The sequence below is a fragment of the Ictidomys tridecemlineatus genome, chromosome 9, assembly GCF_052094955.1.
Source record: "Ictidomys tridecemlineatus isolate mIctTri1 chromosome 9, mIctTri1.hap1, whole genome shotgun sequence".
In the NCBI taxonomy this organism is placed as follows: Eukaryota; Metazoa; Chordata; class Mammalia; order Rodentia; family Sciuridae; genus Ictidomys; species Ictidomys tridecemlineatus.
The window spans coordinates 44,618,906-44,637,572 of record NC_135485.1 but is presented as its reverse complement, the minus strand read 5'-3'; positions in this window follow the sequence as shown (position 1 = coordinate 44,637,572).

Below are 18,667 nucleotides of genomic sequence, written 5' to 3'. Positions count from 1 at the left end.
TGATTATTTAATTTCTAGCCAGGATGGCAGAGTTCATTCAAGATCATAAACTCTAGCCAGTGTTATACTGCTCAATAATTCTGTGCCTTAGTTTCTTGTTCTCTGTAATTAGAATAACAAGATTTTATTGTAGGAATAAATTATTTTAAATAAAGCAATGATAATAATAATGCAGGATACATGAGAAAACAATATGTAAGAGCTGAAGGAAAAATGAGGATAGGATAAAAAATAATTCAGGAAAACTAATTAAAGAAGTATTAATTAACTAAAATGTGGCCTGACTTAATGAAAACAGTAAACGTTTGAATTTGATCTTACAGTGTTCTTACAGAAGGCCAGGCTCTTGATATGCAATCAGTGGTTGAAGAAAATAATTCCAAGTCAAAACTTGACTTCAGATCAAGTAATATTTTAAAAATCATTATTATGTAAATATAATTTACCGGGGTCAAAACTTTAGAGTAAATCTAAGAAAAAGTGTCTGAAGAAAAAAGTAAATGATTTTCTCTACGACCAATGTAAAACAAAAGAGAAAATAAATGTGTTGCTAAGAAAATATTAGCAGTGAAGAAGGAGAAAAAAATAATGCTGCAGCATAGGACTTTTTCAAATGTTGATGGAGTTTCAAGAATAACATTGACAAGAATAATTAATAAAAATAATAGCTATACATAAATTGTCCTTTAAGGATAGCAAATTTTGAAGATTGCAAAATCCTCATTGTTTCTATCCAGGTGTTAGTAGACATTGCTTTGATTTTGTTAACCATAGAATAATGCTAGTACAATCTAAATTTATAAAAAATGTAATAACTCACATTTTCAGCAATGCTAAGAGATGAAAACACTATCAACTTCACAGTATGTATACATCTAGAAAATAAACTCCACATCCACTAGGCTGAGCTCCAGACACCACACATGAGTGTGGTGGGCAAGGGCACAGTTGTCTCAAACAGACACATCCCACAGTGAATGCTAAATATTGAGAGCAATGCTGAGATCTAATAGATCCAATAACAACTATTAAGAGATTGAAAGGAAGAAGCTCAGAAAGCTGTGGGAGCTAATTGTGAACACACTGCTTCTTTAGAGTAAGGAGGTCACTTGGAAGGAAGAGCATCTTCCTTTTCCTGCTCTTTTTTTTCCTTCTATCACCCAATCCAGGAGATTGGGTGGTAGAAGAAAGGAAGAGAGCAGAAAAAGAAACTAATGGTCCTGTTGAAACACAAGCACATTATAAATTCAGCCTATATTGGTTTCCTATTGTATTGCTGCTGTAATAAATGACTACATGCGGGCGACTTAAATGACTCAAATCTTTTATAGTTCTGGAGGCTGGAAGTCTGAAACCATTGCAGCAGGATGAAGTCAAGGTGTCAACTGGAATGATCCTTCTGGAGATTCTACAGGAAAATGTTTCTGTCCTTTCTAAGCCTAGTGGTTTCCTGTATACTCAGCCTTTGCAACCTTCTTTCCTCTTCAAAATGTGTCAATCAAATTCCTCTTTCAGCAAGGGCAATGCATTCTGTCTCACCCCAGCTTCACTCTTACAAGGACCCATGTGATTACACTGGCTCCACCCTTGTAACCCGGGATAGTCTCCCCATCTCAAGTTGCTTGGTTTGACCATAAAAGTCCCTTTCTTCTTACAAAGCAGCATTCACAGATTCTGGGGATTAAGACACAGACATATTTGGAGGACCACAATTGAAATTAACTACCTTCTCCCTACTGAAATAGTATAAAATGAAACATAAAAGAAACTGCACTTTTCTATGCTAATGAAAGAGGGCAGTCTTGAACTAAGAAAACTAGTTAGACCCTCAAACATTTCCTATATCTGCATATAACTAGTATCACTGGTCCCTGGGGCAGGAGGCAGGGCATTAGGAAATGAAGTAAGAATGGAAGACAACATCTATAAAGTGCTTCAGAAAGAAGAAAAAATCAGAAAACTGAAGTGAAAATATTTCAAATTGTGGAAATTCTTTCAACAAGCACAAGTTCAAGTCAGAAGACAACTGCATCACAATACTCTAACCTCATAAAATATACTCCAGAAGAATTTTTATGTGAGGAAAACATCTCAAATTGAGAACTGAAAAAGTCAGGAAAATATGTAAAACCCAGAAGGATGTCAAATCAGCATTCATCAAACTTAGGAAAAATTCTTGAACAAAAAACCACATCTTAAAAAAGTAAAGATTAAATTCCAAGTTACCAAAACAAGAGTATATTCACTTAAAATTTAATGGACATTGACAAGATGCCTAAAAACAGATAAGAGAATGAAGAATAAAAAATTTTAAAATCAGAAAGGAACATTCAAAAGAAAATCTAAAGTATTTTCAACTAGATTATGAGGATGAAGAAATAAAACAAAACAATGTCAAATAAATAATACATAATAACAAAAGCAAACTAAACATTAATCTGGATATTAAAGGAGTTAAAAAGGAAGCTGAAGAATCAGACTACATAAAGAAGGTACCATAATACTTTTTATAACATATAATAGTGGAAACAAAATAAAATGGCAGAGTTGAAACAATGTATGTTGGTCATCTAAGTAAATGTAAATGGACTTAACTCACATATTTAGAAGATTTTCAGAGTGGTTCCCTAAGAGAAATCAACTCTGTGTTGTTTAAATAAAAAGATTTCTTTTGTAAAAATTTTTAAATTTGTTTTAATTATTTATACATGACAGTATAATGCATTTATGCACTTTGATATATCATATGTAGGTGGGATATAATTTCTCATTTTTCTGAGTGTACATGTTATAGAATCACATTGGGTATGCAGTCACACATATACATAAAGTAATAATGTCTGTTTTGTTCTACTATCCTTCCTATCCTCATACCTCTCCCTTCACTTTCCTCTATTGAATTTGAGGTAACTTTATTCTTCTCTAGTGCCTGCCCCCCTTATTGTGAGTTAGCGTCCTCATTATAGAGAAAACATTCAGCCTTTGTTTTTTTTTGTTTTTTTTTTTGGTCAAATGGTGGCTTCATTCCAAGTTTTCTGAAGGAATCTCCATACTGCTTTCCATAGTGGTTGTACCAATTTTCAGTCCCACCAGCAATGTATGAGTGTGCCTTTATAAATGAAAAGATTTCTAAAATAAAAGAACTCTCAGAAGCCATACACACACACACACACATACACACACACACACATACACACAGGTCACAGATATATATGTACTTGTTTACATATCAAGAAATTAAAGGTCATAGTCCAATATTAGACAGAAATTCAGGATGAAAAAGAAGTACATATGGCTAATAAAACAATTTGAGATTCTGAAAGCTCTAGTTCATTTTGAGGTGTAACTATCAATATCTCTATATAGAAAAACATAATGATCTTCATAAGCAAAAACGACAGGAGATACAAAATAATAATAATAATATAATATTTAATTATTATAATAATAATAATAATAATAATTATTATTATTATTATTTTGTATCTCCTGTCGTTTTTGCTTATGAAGATCATTGGCCATAATAATAATAATTAGAAACACTAATCAGAGACTAATAAAACAATCACAGATAAAAACAGGCTGAATGAACCAGCCAATAAGGACATAAAAATCATTAAAAACATAAATCTTAAGACAGATTTTAAGGTAATGTTTCAAACATTATACATTTTAAGAGTGAGTACATTCAGCATGCAAAGAACATTCACAAAAATTTTGCTCAAATATTACATTTTAAAATAGTATTATTAAATTCTATGTCAAATAAAACTTACACTCTCTGATAAAATTATTAGAACACTAGAAATTAATAAAAATCTAACAAAGTCTTTCCACTTGGAAATTTGAAATCTGTTTTAAAAGCCCCTGAGTAAAAGGGTGAAATACAAGTTCAAAATGAAAGCCTTGTAAACTGTGATAATATAAACATTTCATATAAAGTGGGAACACTTAAAGCAGTGGATAGAGAAAAAGCTAATGCTTTACTTTATCAATAAAATCTAAGCAATGTGCATAATAAATTAAAAGGAAACAAATATAGTTAATAATATAAAAAGAGAAGTTGGTGAGACAGAACAAAGAAAGATATTAACAACTAATAAATCAACACATTCAATTAAAATTGATAAAATAGTCAAACAAATGAAAAAAACTGGAAAAAATAAATCTCAAAGATAAAAAATACAAAGGAAACATTTTAAAAAGAAATAAGAAAAATATACTAGGCATAGATATTTAGCAACACTTAAGTCCATAATATTATATTGCTACATAAATTGTTCTAGAGTTTTTATAAAGATTATTCCCAAACCCAATGAATAAAATCCCCTGAAGAAAATTATATAAAAATCTTAGTAATTCACACTGATACTAACAGCCTAGGTAAAGCATTAGCAAGCAGAATTTAGTACTATATTCAGATAGCAATGTGTTGTGATAAAAATGTATCATCTTCAGTTACGTTTGTTTTTCTAAGAATTCTTCCACATTAATTTTTCAGAGCTGCAGTTACTGTCCCTACAAAGGATTCAGACAACTAACTCAAAGACAAAAACATGTAATGACGTCATGTTGATGATATTTGGAGAGCAGACTTCCATAAATGAAATCTTTCTTCAGTTAGCTTCAACAATATTAGTAAGGACCAGGTCATCCCTGATTACCCCTACTGCAGGTTTGATCAAGAGCAAAACCAAAGGGAGAGCAGTAAAAAGAAAAGATTCTTCCCATCCTTGGGCAAGATCTGCTTCAGGACTAAGTCAAACTTAACAACAGGATTCTGCAGAGTGTTTGTTTTGGAATTGAGTTGTCTGCTGAGGGAAGATCATGCTGATTTCTGCTTTAGAAGTGTATTTGTGTTGGTGAAAAGGCAAGAAGGGATTAAAGCTACTTATAGAATTTTGTTGACCAGAGTGAAGCCACCACAGATTGACTAACTTTCAAAATGTGAAGCAGCCACCAATCGATTTGCTTTCAGAAGAAAGCTCACTGAAGTGATCGGTTACTGATCAATTAAATATGAAATCAGTTATGGTTTTCCCTGTTATGGTTGAGTAACTGCCATTAATTAAAAATTTTAAATCTGTTTCGATATTAATTTATAATTATTGATATAGATTTCTTTTCTCCACAGAACTACAGGAATTCATTTTTGTCATCACCATGACCTTGTTGTAGATCAGGAAATGCTCCCCACTCTAGACAAGTGGAATTAGTTTAATAATTTGAGCTTTCTATTCTAAGGACCCATTTTCTCATTGTCCAGTTGGTTTGTTGATCTACAGCTTTCCTCACCAAACCCACTTGTTTGCAAAATACTTTAGGAGTGTATCATTGCAGCATTATAACATAACAGAAAAAAAATCTCATAAGCACAGTGTGCGTTAGGCTGTGTAAATTTACAGAGCTCAAACAATATTTTCTTTTTATTCTAAAGAAAAGATAGAATCCAAAATATTTTGGGTCAAGCACAACTTACTGCTTTTCTATTATACCTAATTTCTCCATTCCCTCTACTTTTAATATGTACTCATATGTATATTGCTATTTGCATGTTTCACCATTTAATGAATGATGTTTGCTTAATCAACAACTAAGATTAGCTAATGATCATAGTTATTAGACAGAGGTAAGATTTTACATTTTTGTTCAATTGTATTTTGGATATATTAAAATTTATTCTATTTTGTGGCAGAGATTAATAATTACCTACATAATATTTATTCTCTCTTTTTTAAAGGGAAAATTCCAAGTTGAGGGGAGATACCTCCCAAAAGTTGCATTACTTCCCTATAGTTGGTGCTTAACAGATATAATTTATGACATTGGGCTTCAGGAAAAACCCATTAAAGTGTGCTGTCTACTATCATGATCATTGGCCATCACCTTTTTCCTTTTCCCTTCCTATTTATCTTTACTAGAAAGGTGATGAGATACTAGAAATGGAGAATCATCTACTGACATGAATAATCTGAAGAAAAAACATGGAAGGGACATGGACAATAGTGATACCATAAAACAATCATGCTGGCTGTGCACTGCTTTCCTTTGATTTCCCTCAGAAACATAAAAATCCTTGCTTATTTGTATAGAAAGACTTGTTGTTGTTGTTGTTGTTGTTGTGTGTAATTATATCCAGTTAAATTTATGCATACTTTCTACAAATACCTTTAAATAAGTGTTATTTCTATGCTCAGTAATACCAATTTATACTAAATAATCATAGAACAAAAATAAATTACATTGTTTTTCATTGATGTGGGTTACATAAAGTGGGCTTTAGCACACTTAGTCAGATGTTTTATACTAGAAAAAGACAACAGAAAAAATATATACTTACATATGCATTCTCTGTGTATGTGTATATATATATATATATATATATATATGTATATACTTTTGCTGATATATGTTGCACAGAACTTTAGTGTTCAAATATTGAATATTTATTTTGGGTTCTACTGTCATTGATCAATATTTATTTTGGGTTCTACTGTCACTGATCAGTTTAAACATAGGCATAAAATTGAGCGCATAGTGGAGTTTGAAATATTCAGACTCAAAATCAACTGAACCATACACATTTTAAAGCTGTTTTGGTATCATGTAGATCTAGTGGATATTTATGGTACTATAGAAAATAATAATGACATATATTAATGATTCTCTATGACATTGGAATCTGTACTAAAGAAAAATTCAATCACCTTTTGAAATCTCCTCATGACAAGAGATATAGCTTGGCATTTATTATCCTTCTACTAAGAGCAAAATTTACTCTTAAGCGCCTCTGCTTAATCAACCTTAAAATAATTTAATTTTGATCATTAATTCCTTATTACAATACTAAATATAACAAAAGAGAGACAGATTTTATTGAATATTTAAGAACATTTTGATTGATTCTAAGCCAAAAAGTAACTGCTTCATATTTTCACTGGCATAAGTGTGCTTTCTATTTCCTTTATGTAAAGTTTGCTGCATTGGAGGGCCCATTTAGGAAAAAGTGAAACCAAAGCATTGTTTTGTATCTGCTGCATAGACATTTTCATGTCTTCTACTGCTTCTTTTCTAGAAATTCTCCAAGTTGAGGTTAAAGTCTTTAATGGCTATTATTAAAAATGTAAATAGACACTTAAATATATTTCAAGGAAAGCATGTGGCTTGTCCCTGAGTCTAACATGCAAGCAATAGGTATGTTTGTTTAAAGAGAATGATATTAACAAATGAGCATTTGCAATGACACATGTTCACTCCTTCCTCAGGGGAGATTCGTCACACTACAGATGTAATTCTTGAGGTATTCAGGGTACAGTGTAATCACACTGTATAAGTACAGTAGTGCCCCAGTTTTGAGCCTGTGTATGCAGAAGTTTTTGGCAACTTGAAGGAGACTCATACATTTTCTGAGTTTAGTTTCCAAAAAGTAAAGGAGAACACCGGCATATAGGACATTCAAAATTCCTGCTATATGTGAAAGCCAACAAAGTTTATGGGTGGACATAGGAAATATTGTTCTATTTTAATATGTTTTTCTTCCAGGAAAAGTTTGAGATTCATCAGTTATCTTGCTTGTCTGTGTTAAAGCATGAACGGGAGGAAGGGCATAAAGTATGTTGGCCTTAATATCAGCAGATCAGACAAGAACTGGACTGAATCACATTTTGACTGCTTACTCCCTGTGCAACCTTTCACAAAGCAATTAACCTTCAGACACTCAGTTTTATCATCTGCTAAATGGCAATTACTGTTTCCCCAGATACAAACAGTGAAGGAAATTTTAGAAGGGCACCTAATAAAGTGGCTGGGACATTGTATGAAGTCAGTTAATATTAGTCTAATTGAAATTTTATTTTGAAAACATAGAAATAAACTCCAATATAGAATCCAGTAGTTTATTAAGGTTCATTGGAAAGGAACCCTGATAACTATCTGATTCCAGGACAGAATAAACCATGTTTAATCATGACACTAGCATCTTGAATAAATAATACTTATCTATTGGAGTGGGATAATATTAACAAAATACTTTGAAAAATAAGTGCAACAGTTCTTATATTTTTATGATGGATATTATTTCTAAAAATCTGGCTAATTTACAAAACATTTAAGTGGCATAGGCAGGGAGATTTCAAGGAATAGTTCTATGATGGGACATTTTAAGAAGAGTTGCAGAAGCATAAGTTGAAGAGACACATCTCAAAGGAAAAGGAAGTAAATCAAATTAAACATAGTGAACTAAAAGTTTTTCTTTCTTTTTTTTCTTTTTCTGGTTACCCAAGTAGGTTTGGGTTTTTCATTAGAGAAGGCGATATCATGATTAATGTCTCTTGTGGTTTAAATTACACATATATTTTCAATAATACATACTGTAATTAAGCCACAGTGTGTTTGAATTTATTTCTTTATTTTTCTAATTATGTCCTCTAAAAACTGGGTGAAGTTAAATACCATTTTAAAGGTAGACAATTTTTTTCTCTACTGTTGAAATGAACGTACTTTTTGATCTTTTGCCATGATGCATTCACACTAAAATGCCTATGAGTAATTGATGAAGGAAGTTTTTAGCCTTATGCTAATGCTGTGGTCACTGTTATCAAATCTACCTCTTCTTAGCTGGAAGACTGTATTTTAATATAATTTGCATATTAATTATTATAATTATCTGTGATTTGCAAACTAAATGTACACCTCTATTAAAAGATTTTTCTTACTCATGAGTCTCTAAATATCAACTGGATAATAGAACCAGAATTTTCTGAACTTTCCTTCTCTAGTTTGGTCCTCATAGCATGCTAAATGAGCTTTTCCAGCTATTCTTGAATTTGGTAAAGTCATTTTAGTTACTTAACAAGGAAAGCAATGAACTACTGTATTCCACATCAGTTTATCTGTGTATTTTAATATCTGATTTAGCATAGATGAGTAAGTCCAGTGTCTTTTCTCTCTTTAGTGATATTTATTATTTGTATTTTCATAATTGAAATATTTGGCTATCTATCCTGGACTACTTTTGTAAGTACTGGAAGATGTATGATCTTATTAAGGTCTAAAATAGAATTTTAAAATTACTTGTATATTGCAGCTAAAGTTTGAACAAATATTGATACTGGGGAAGTTCATTGTTTATTTTTATGCATCTTTACACCTCTTTGAAGAAATAAATAAGATAATGTTATTTATTTGTAAAGTATTACAAATGATGACATTACCCATTATACTTCTTATGTTATCAGTTAGATGTCTAAATGAAAAACTAAGAGTGAGATTATATGAAAAAATAGGACTCAAGTCTACAAATTACAGTATCCAGCCCAGGAAGGCATTCTTTTTTGTGTTAGACTTGTAGGAAGTCAGCATCATCTCCAGAGATGACCAGATAGCTAGACTGTAACAACTGGTCCAGAATGTCCAGCACATGATTAATGATATTAACTGACAATTTCCCTAGTGTTTTGGACTCATTTTCAAGTTAGAATCAACTAGATAAAGCAAAAACACATCCCTAACACATCACAGAGATGCTCCACTTCTAGTTAACCTGCTCCATGACATTTTATGCCAACATCCTCCAATTATGCCACTTGTAAATCATTCCCTCTTTTTCACAGTGCTTTGCCACTCCTCTGCCTGTCATTGACTCTGCCCTAACACAAGTGGTGGCAGCTGACTCTCTGCTGAGACAAGTTCTGAAAAAATTGCTTGTTCCTGTTTTTACTTGGTTGACTTTTTATTTCAGCATTGGCCTAAACTATATAAAATGACTTTACTTTAATACCCTCAATGTGACCTTTTTAATATGTTAGATTTTGTGCCAGGAATTGCTGTTTTGACAATTAACACATAGTGAGTTCATGCCTTCACTAGATTTAAATTGGCAAAGAAAAAGAGCAGGTAAATATAAAATATTAATATGATAAAATAACTTTGAATGTAGAGGTAGGCACAGGTTGTTATGGGAACACAGTCATCTCCAAATAGGAAAGATTATGTAGCAGAATCTGAACTTGATGGTCCATCCTTGTAATCACAGGGACTCTTGAGGGTGAGGCAAGAGGATTGTTTAAGTCAAGGCCACCCTCAGCAACTTAGTGAGACCCTATGCAACTTACTGAAAACCTGTCTCAAAACAAAAAATAAAAAAGAGTTGAAGATGTAGCCCAGTGGGAAAACACTCTGGGTTCAATCTTCCCTACCAAAAGAAAAAAACCAAAAAGATTACATAGCTTAAAGAAAGAGACTAGTACATATGTAATACATTTTAAATGTTAATGTAAAAAAATAATAAATTATTTTACAAACAACAATCATTTTTATACTATTATTTTCAAGTAATTTCTTTTAACAAAAGGATTATCATTTTATTGTTATGACTTAATATACTTCCAATATATGTTTCTCAAATATTTCTTTAGATTTTCTTTTATGCTGATAGATATTCAGCTCAGCACATCTTTTTGTCTTTTGGGACTAATGAGATTAGACACTCCTTTGATGAGTATGTAATAGATGTTTCCTCTTAGGTTCTCATATGTTTTTGACATTATACATGGATCAAATGGAAAATTGTACTAATTTGAATTTTGTAATTAGAATTCTTCAACTGTCTCACGTTTAAATAAAACTGTTTAATTTTAGTTTAGAAAATAATTTCTGCACATTTTGAGGCAATTAATATATGATGGATTGCTTCTCTTCTTGAGGCTAAAATGTGGTGTTAACTACCTGGTGTGTTGCTTGACTGCTGAAATCTTTTTGAAATCTTAAAAATATTCACTATCTTAACACTATTGCCCCTCATAAGCTGTAGCTTAAAACAAGCTTGAGATAATCTACAATTAAGCCAAATTCATGAACTTATTTTTTATCAAGTTTATTAAAAATATATAAATGAATTTAACTCTCAGTTTGCAAGGCACAGATTATCAAACTAGTGAATACACACACACACACACACACACACACACACACACACACACGCAGACTCTATATGTGGATATCAAAAGACATAATGAAACTGAAGAGAGGATAAATGTTTAAAATCAAAAGGAGAAATATGTTAGGAAAGTGTTTTAAAATATGTTTTGTTGGATATTTATTTTGCCATTGAGATTTAAAGGCCAAAAAGCAATATCAGAAATCTGTATGTGTCTATATCAAGGTAAAGTTTCAATTTGATGGAAGGATATAGTTATTACAGATTTTGCTGGATATAAATAAGGAAGCTTCAAAATATATAAAGCATATATCAGATAATTGCAACAAGAGAATATGATAAATTCATTTTCATATTTGAAGACTTTTATACATATCTCAGTATTTTATCAAATAACTACACATTAAAATATAGACCAATTAGGGGCTCAGAGGTAGAGTGCTCACCTAGTATGCATGAGGCACTGGGTTCAATCCTCAGTATCATATAAAAATAATTTAAAGATACTGTGTCCACCTATAACTAACATATATATCTCACATATATAACTAACATATATCTACATCTATCTATCTATCTATCTATCTATCTATCTATCTATCTATCTATCTATCTGTCAGAGGTGAGCTTTCACCTGCCCTTTGGTTTAAAAAATATATATGAAACCATTAACATGTGTTACAATTGTCATAAAACACCTTTAGCTGATTTTTAAAAATTGGAATTATGTATTTATTTATTTATAGTACCAGGGATTAAACCCAGGAGTACTTAACCACTAATCCACATCCTCAGCACTTTTAAAAAATGTTTTAATTAGAGTCAGGGTCTTGTCGAGTTGCTTAGGGCCTTGAAAGTTGTTGAGGCTGGCTTTGAACTCATGATCCTCCTGTGTCAGCCTCTTAAGCCACTGGAATTACAGGCATGCACCACTGTGCCCAGCTTTAGCTGATTATTATAAAATACACATTTTAAAATGTGAACTTGAGCATATATCATTCACTAAAGTCTGAGCCAACAAATTCTAAACAACAGGTTTTTTTATACAGATCAAAATTTCTTAACCAGGGGCTGGGATGTTCCTCTGCAGTAGAACACTTGGTTCTTTCAAAAGATTAATAAAATTGACAAAACTTTAAGTAGAATTAAGGAAACAAAACAATGCAATAAAAGTACTAAATGTAATAAAAATACTAGAATGCAAAAGTGTTACAATGTAAAATATAACTCCAATGGCAATATTAGAATATAATGAAATTAACTTGGACAATTATATATGCTCCTTGAAAAATATAAATTGCCAAAACTGACTAAAGAGGAACAAATCCAAATCATTCCTACAATCAATAAAAATTTAACACAGAAATTGGAATTTTCCCAAAACAAAATCCAACTTCTAGATAGTTTAGAATATGTTCAGCCCACAATCAAAAGAAATGAATAGAAGGAGTCAGGGAGTTCATAGCAGTTCATTTTAAATATTACTGCATAAGCTAAGTAACCCAAGGTTACTTAATCACTGAGAAACACTCCCAGCCCCTTTTATTTTTTATTTTATTACAGGGTCTTACTAAATTGCTTAGGGCCTCGCTAAGTTGCTAAGGCTGGTCTTGAAATGGGGATCCTCCTGCCTCCTACTTCCATGTTGCTGGGATTACAAGTGGGCATCACCTTGCCAGGCTAGTCTATGCTTATCTTTGAAAGTCTTTATTTTCCTTTGATTCTGAAGGATAACTTTGCTGGGTATAGTAATCATTATTGACAGTTTAGTTATTTTATTTTGGGAATGGAAATACATCATTTCATGCCTTCCTGGTCTTTTGAGTTTCTTCTAAGAAATATGCTGATATTTTGATAATAAGAATTGTAATGCAAAAAAAAGTACATGTATAAAGACATGAATTGGTGTGAACATACTTTATATACAAAGATATGAAAAAATGCTCTATATGTGTAATAAGAATTGTAATACATTCTGCTGTCATATATTTTAAAAATAAAATAAATTAAATTAAAAAATAAATTAAAATAACAGAAAGTTTTACCTTGAAATCTACTTTCTGACAGGGTGCAGTAAGTAAATGTTGTGTGGATTTGTATGAAAAACTAAATACCTGTACCCAAAAGACAATATAAACATTTGATGATGTGTCTGAATCACAAATATCAGGGTGCATTTTTATTGTTGATGTAATTAAATAAGAGAAGATTTTGAATAAAAAAATTAATAAGGAAAAATATCTATATTGATTCCCTTTAAATTATTCTCTCTCTCTCTCTCTCTCTCTCTCTCTCTCTCTCTCTCTCTCTCGTTATGGGTTTTTTGTTTCTTAAGTATGTAACTAAAAGACAACAGTATTGTTGAAGACCTGATCTTAATGTGTTTTAAATGAAGCAACAACAAGGAACTTCTGATGGACCCAGATTCTAGTATAGAAGATTATTTTGCAGGGTCTAAGTGCATGTTATGCTCTCTTCACACCAATAATAAATTAAGATTATATATTACTTCTCTTTGATTTTCCTTTCCATATTATAATTGTTAAGATGCTAATTAGCAAATGGTGTGTTTGTTCACCAGTTAATTTATTTTGGATTTTTTAAAGTGTAGGAACAAATTAGCATGGCATATGACACACAATCACCATAACAGCATAACAAGCAAAAGAAAATAAATGAATATGCACATATTAAAGTTACTTGGAAGATTTAATTTTATTTTAGTTTTTGAGAAAGAGGCTGATATTTTATATGCTTGGTGGAAATTTCCATTAAATTGGGATATGTAGTAGATATTTCTGAAGGTTTTACTAAAATTAAACTGACCATTATTATGAGAAGAATAACTTCTTTCTTATGTTGTGGAGATTTTCTTATATTGATTCATTGTGTGCATGTATTTCATCAACAGTTAATCTATACCAACATTCTAGAAACTTCTATCTTACTTGTATTCAGAATATGCCTGCACAATTATTTATTCAACATAGATGAATCAAAATATCTTAGTATTTTGTGTACAATAAAAAACACTTCTAAAATCCTACACAATAAAATTTCTGTTATTTGATGAGAACTAAATTTTAACAATAACAACAAAGCAGTCTAATATCTTTATATGCAGACAAAGACACCTGGCATGTAATACATTACTAAAAAAAATGAATAAATACAAAAGTGGATCAGTGACTTTCTAGATAACCAAAAATGATTTTGTAACAATAACTAAACATTGTTTTAGCTATTTGTTGTTATATTAGAATACCTCACAATATATGTAGAGTGACAATTTTATATTTTCAATGAGGTAGAATGTGCTGAAGAGAAAATGGAATCTCTGGGTGACAGTCACACAGTATAATGGAGTAGCATAAAATGGTGCATACAAATGAGACAAGTGCTTTGGCAACATTTTTGGCATAGTATGTGCCATTTTTTCCCCTTTGAGAAAGTCCCTCTTCGGTGACAGTGCATTCTATCTGGTGTTGGAGTTTGGTTTATGACTTTTGAAGGCAGCTCATGTTTGGATGCCAACATCATCATCTGTAAAGAAAGAAGATCTGTGTCATTTAGACCTATAACAGAACCTGATGTTTACAAAAAGACCCTTGGCACAGAAGCATCAATTCTTAGAACCAAGCAACCTCTGCAGCAAAATGGCTTTAGAGAAGGGGAGACAATGGAATACTTTATATTCTTTTGTTTATTTTGATCAAACTTATGTCTAAAGGTAATTGATGCCTTTCAAAGTGTAAATGGCCTCTTACCTTGAACTGAATTTAAGTTTTGTTGCAGGTATCAGTTCTCCTGTGAATTTATTCATTAAAATTGATTTTTGTTTTTTCCTTTCACTAGTAAGGGATTTCATACATACCCTCCTAAACTGTCATGCTTGGCTTTCTTCCATTAAAAAGGAAATCCAAACATGACTTATGACTTATATAAAGACTGAAATAACTTTTTCTGGAAAGAGATGAATGAATGTTAGCAATGAAAGGATGACTCCCTTTGAGAGAAAAATCAAAAGGTATTAAAAAGTTATTCCAAATCAAATTTGCATGGTTTTCTCAACATAGTTTTATTAACTGAGTTGAATAGTGTCCTGATGAAATTCATGTTCACTCTGAACCTGTGACTGACTATTCAAGTTTGAATGTTGACCGGTCTCCTAAAGAGCAGTGTAATAAAGGCTTAGTCTCCAGATTGGTGCTATGGGGGATGAATAACATTCAGGAGGTAATGCCAAATGGGAGGTCCTTATGTCTTTTTGGGACTGTAAGACTCTGGCTCAGTCTTTTGAAACTTTTTATTCCTGGTGTTGAGGTGAGTGGTTTTGCTCAGCATATACTCTCACCATAATGTGCCACCCCACCAAAGGCCCAAAGCAATGGAACCAAAAAATCATGCCCTGGAAACTTTAAAACGTGAGAAAAACACACCTTTTCTGTTCATAAATTAAGCATCTCAGGTATTTTTTTTATAGTGACAGAAAATTGAGCAGAAAGTGACTTCATTTGGAAATAGGTTGTTTGAAAGTGTAATGAACTAATATGATATTTTATATATATATATATTATTAAGAGTAATACACACACACACACACACACACACACACACACACACGAACGCATGTGCCCTAAGGCCAATAGATATTTGTCCTTACAAAGAGAAGAAAATTTGGACACAGATAAGAAGATACACAGTAAAGAAAACCATGGGAAAATTAAAACTTTTGATACCCAAAGAAAGAGAAACAAAGGAAAGATTCTCCCACACAGACATCAGAGGGACCTTAGTCTGCTCATTTTCAATTTCTGCTCTCTCAAACTGTGAGACAGAAAAGTCTTTCTTAAGCTATCAAGTTTGTGTAATTTGTTTGTATCTCAGGGAAACACTTTTATGAAGATTCTGCTGCTGGAAAGTTGGATCCTGATGTAAAAAAATAAAGTAAAATAACTAAAATGAGACAGTGGTAATCCAATAGGCCTTTCATCCACAGTTTTGCTTTCAATAGCTGCCTGAGGTTAACTGCAATCTGGAAATATTAATTGGAAACTTCCATAAATAAATAATTCACAAAATTATGGGCCATTCTGGTTATGTGATGAAATCTTACTCTTTCCTCCTCCATCCTATATGAGATTTGATTGATCCCTTGGTGCAGCATAGTCACAATGCATATACTGCTGACTCACTCACTCACTGGTTTTCCAGTTATCAGATACTGTTGTGGTATTGCAATGGTTGTGTTCAAGTAACTTTTGTTTTATTTGATAATGGCTCAAAATACAAGCATAATGGTGGTAGCAATTCAAATTTAGTGAAGAGAAGCCAAAAGTACTGTCTTTATGTGAAAATATGAAAGTTCTTGACCTGATAGGAAAGAAAAAATATCATATGTTGAAGTTCCTAATATTTATATAAGTACTGTTAATCTTTTCCTGTGCTTAAACTATAAATAAGACTTTATCATAGGCATTTGTATATAGGAAAAAACAATATAGATAGAATTTGTTACTATCTGTGGTTTCAGGTATATACCAGGAGACTTTGAACCTTATTCTTATAATGGCATTGTTTCCCTAGACTTCAACAGAAGACAATCAAGAATTTTGAAAATTTTATATGAGTACAAAACTGTAGACCTGAACTAAAAGAAATAGAGATAGGACAGATTTCTATTTTAAGCCACCGTTTTGTGGGATCTTATTATTCAACACTTGGAAATAAATAAAACCTTTAAAAGAAGAAAAACTCAATTGAGTAATACATACCTAATAAAGTGATATGTTCTTCTAAATGGAGAGGCAATGTTTGAGATGAGCTGTATGAGATTATTAATATCTTTTGAACAATGTCTCTAATATCTTTATCATTAGGAGATCAAGAATAATCTATAGGTTAGACCAAAAGTAAATATAGTAATTGACAATTTATACTACTATGGGACTATATGAGCAAATTAAATGAGTGAAAACACATGAATTTTTTAGAGTTAATGTGGATATATTTTTGATTTACACAAGAAATGTGTTCTCACAATTTTTTGAAGGTATTATTTTCAAATGCTTTCTGTTTTCACCAAACTCTTTTTCTGCTTTTGAAGACACATTGGTATAGCTCCATGGATTTGCTGGCAACCACTCAACTTTGTCATTGTAGGGAAAAAGGAGCACTGTAAAATACATAAGTGAATGACCATGGCTATATTTTATTTACAGAAAGAGACAAGGCTGGATTTGGTCAATTGTCCTTCCATTTCTCCTATGGGTCAATCCTGCTCTAGATGACAACAGAGATAACACTTTTCTTTATCACTAAAGAAATATGTAGGCATCTATACAGTGTAGAAACTGCCCTTAAATTCAAAGTTTAGGTGGCATGTAAGTAGAATATGGTAGTAGCCTCTTTACTAGACAGGCCATAGACGTTCTCAGCTCTGATCCTTTTTACATGCTAGTGTCCTTGAAGTACAGTTCTGTGCATGTTGATTTTCTGTACATATATATTTATAGGGGTTTCCACGGATAATAGAGGAAAGTTCAAATTCCAGCTTCTCATCTTTCAGACTTAGATTAATATTACTTTAAATTATGTCCATCTTACTAAATTGAAATATTGCTTTCATTAGCCTTCCTCCCTTTGGTCATTCTATTCCTTCCAATTTGATATGCCAATATTCTCAGGTAGTTGAAATGTCATTTCCTTCCTTTTGTAAAATATTTTTTCCCTAATAAAACTACTCATCATTTTCCAAGTTGATGATTTTTCAGCCTCTGTTACAACACCCACAGGATTTGTTTTATTTATGCTTTTCTTCTGGCATTTCATCTTCACATTCTGTTCTAATTTTTGGTGTAATACATTATCTTTTTTAAGTATAAAAAGATTTTTGAAGATAGGATTGGTTTATGATTCATCCCTATTTTTTTCCTCACTGATCTCACTAGGAACCAAACAAATACTGCTTCTTTGAATTAATGTACAATGTAAAACTGTAACACAGATATATTTGAAAGATGTATATATAGTATATGTGTGTGTGTGTGTATATATATATATATATGTATATATAAAATTTATACTTTTTAAATCTTCCTATTTTACATATAACAAATCATTCTTCCTAAGGCTTTTTCTTAAATTAGCTATTTTATCCATAATATATGTACATATATACATATATTTGTGTTGCTTTATATTTTTTAAAAATGTTATTAAGTGTGGCAGTGATTGAAAAAGAAAGAATCTGTTTAGAGTAAAATAAAGGCATCTTCAAGCATAAGAAGGCTAGAGTCAGAAACCTTAGCTTTCATCTTGACTCCTCTATTTATCTGATAGCAGGCAATGAGAAAATTATCTAAATACTTAGTTTTAGTTTTTTAATCTGTAAAACATAGATAATTAAATTAACTACCTCATAGGTTTTCTATTTCAACTAAGTGCTTGGCACAGGTGAAATACAACATTATTCCTTCAATTAATTTCAGTTTTTAGTATAATTAATCATATGTATAAGAATATTATATCTGATTTTAGACTTCTATGCTCATCATTAATATCCTAATAATTTTCACTCTTTAAACATCTCAAAGCAGATATTCATTTGTTTTGTTTTGTTTTTTCCCCTATAGCAAAAGTTCTTACCACATTTCAGTGGTGCAACTAGAGAAAATACCGCATGAGGTTCCTATCTGATGTTAATCTCAGCAATTTCTGGATAGATTAATA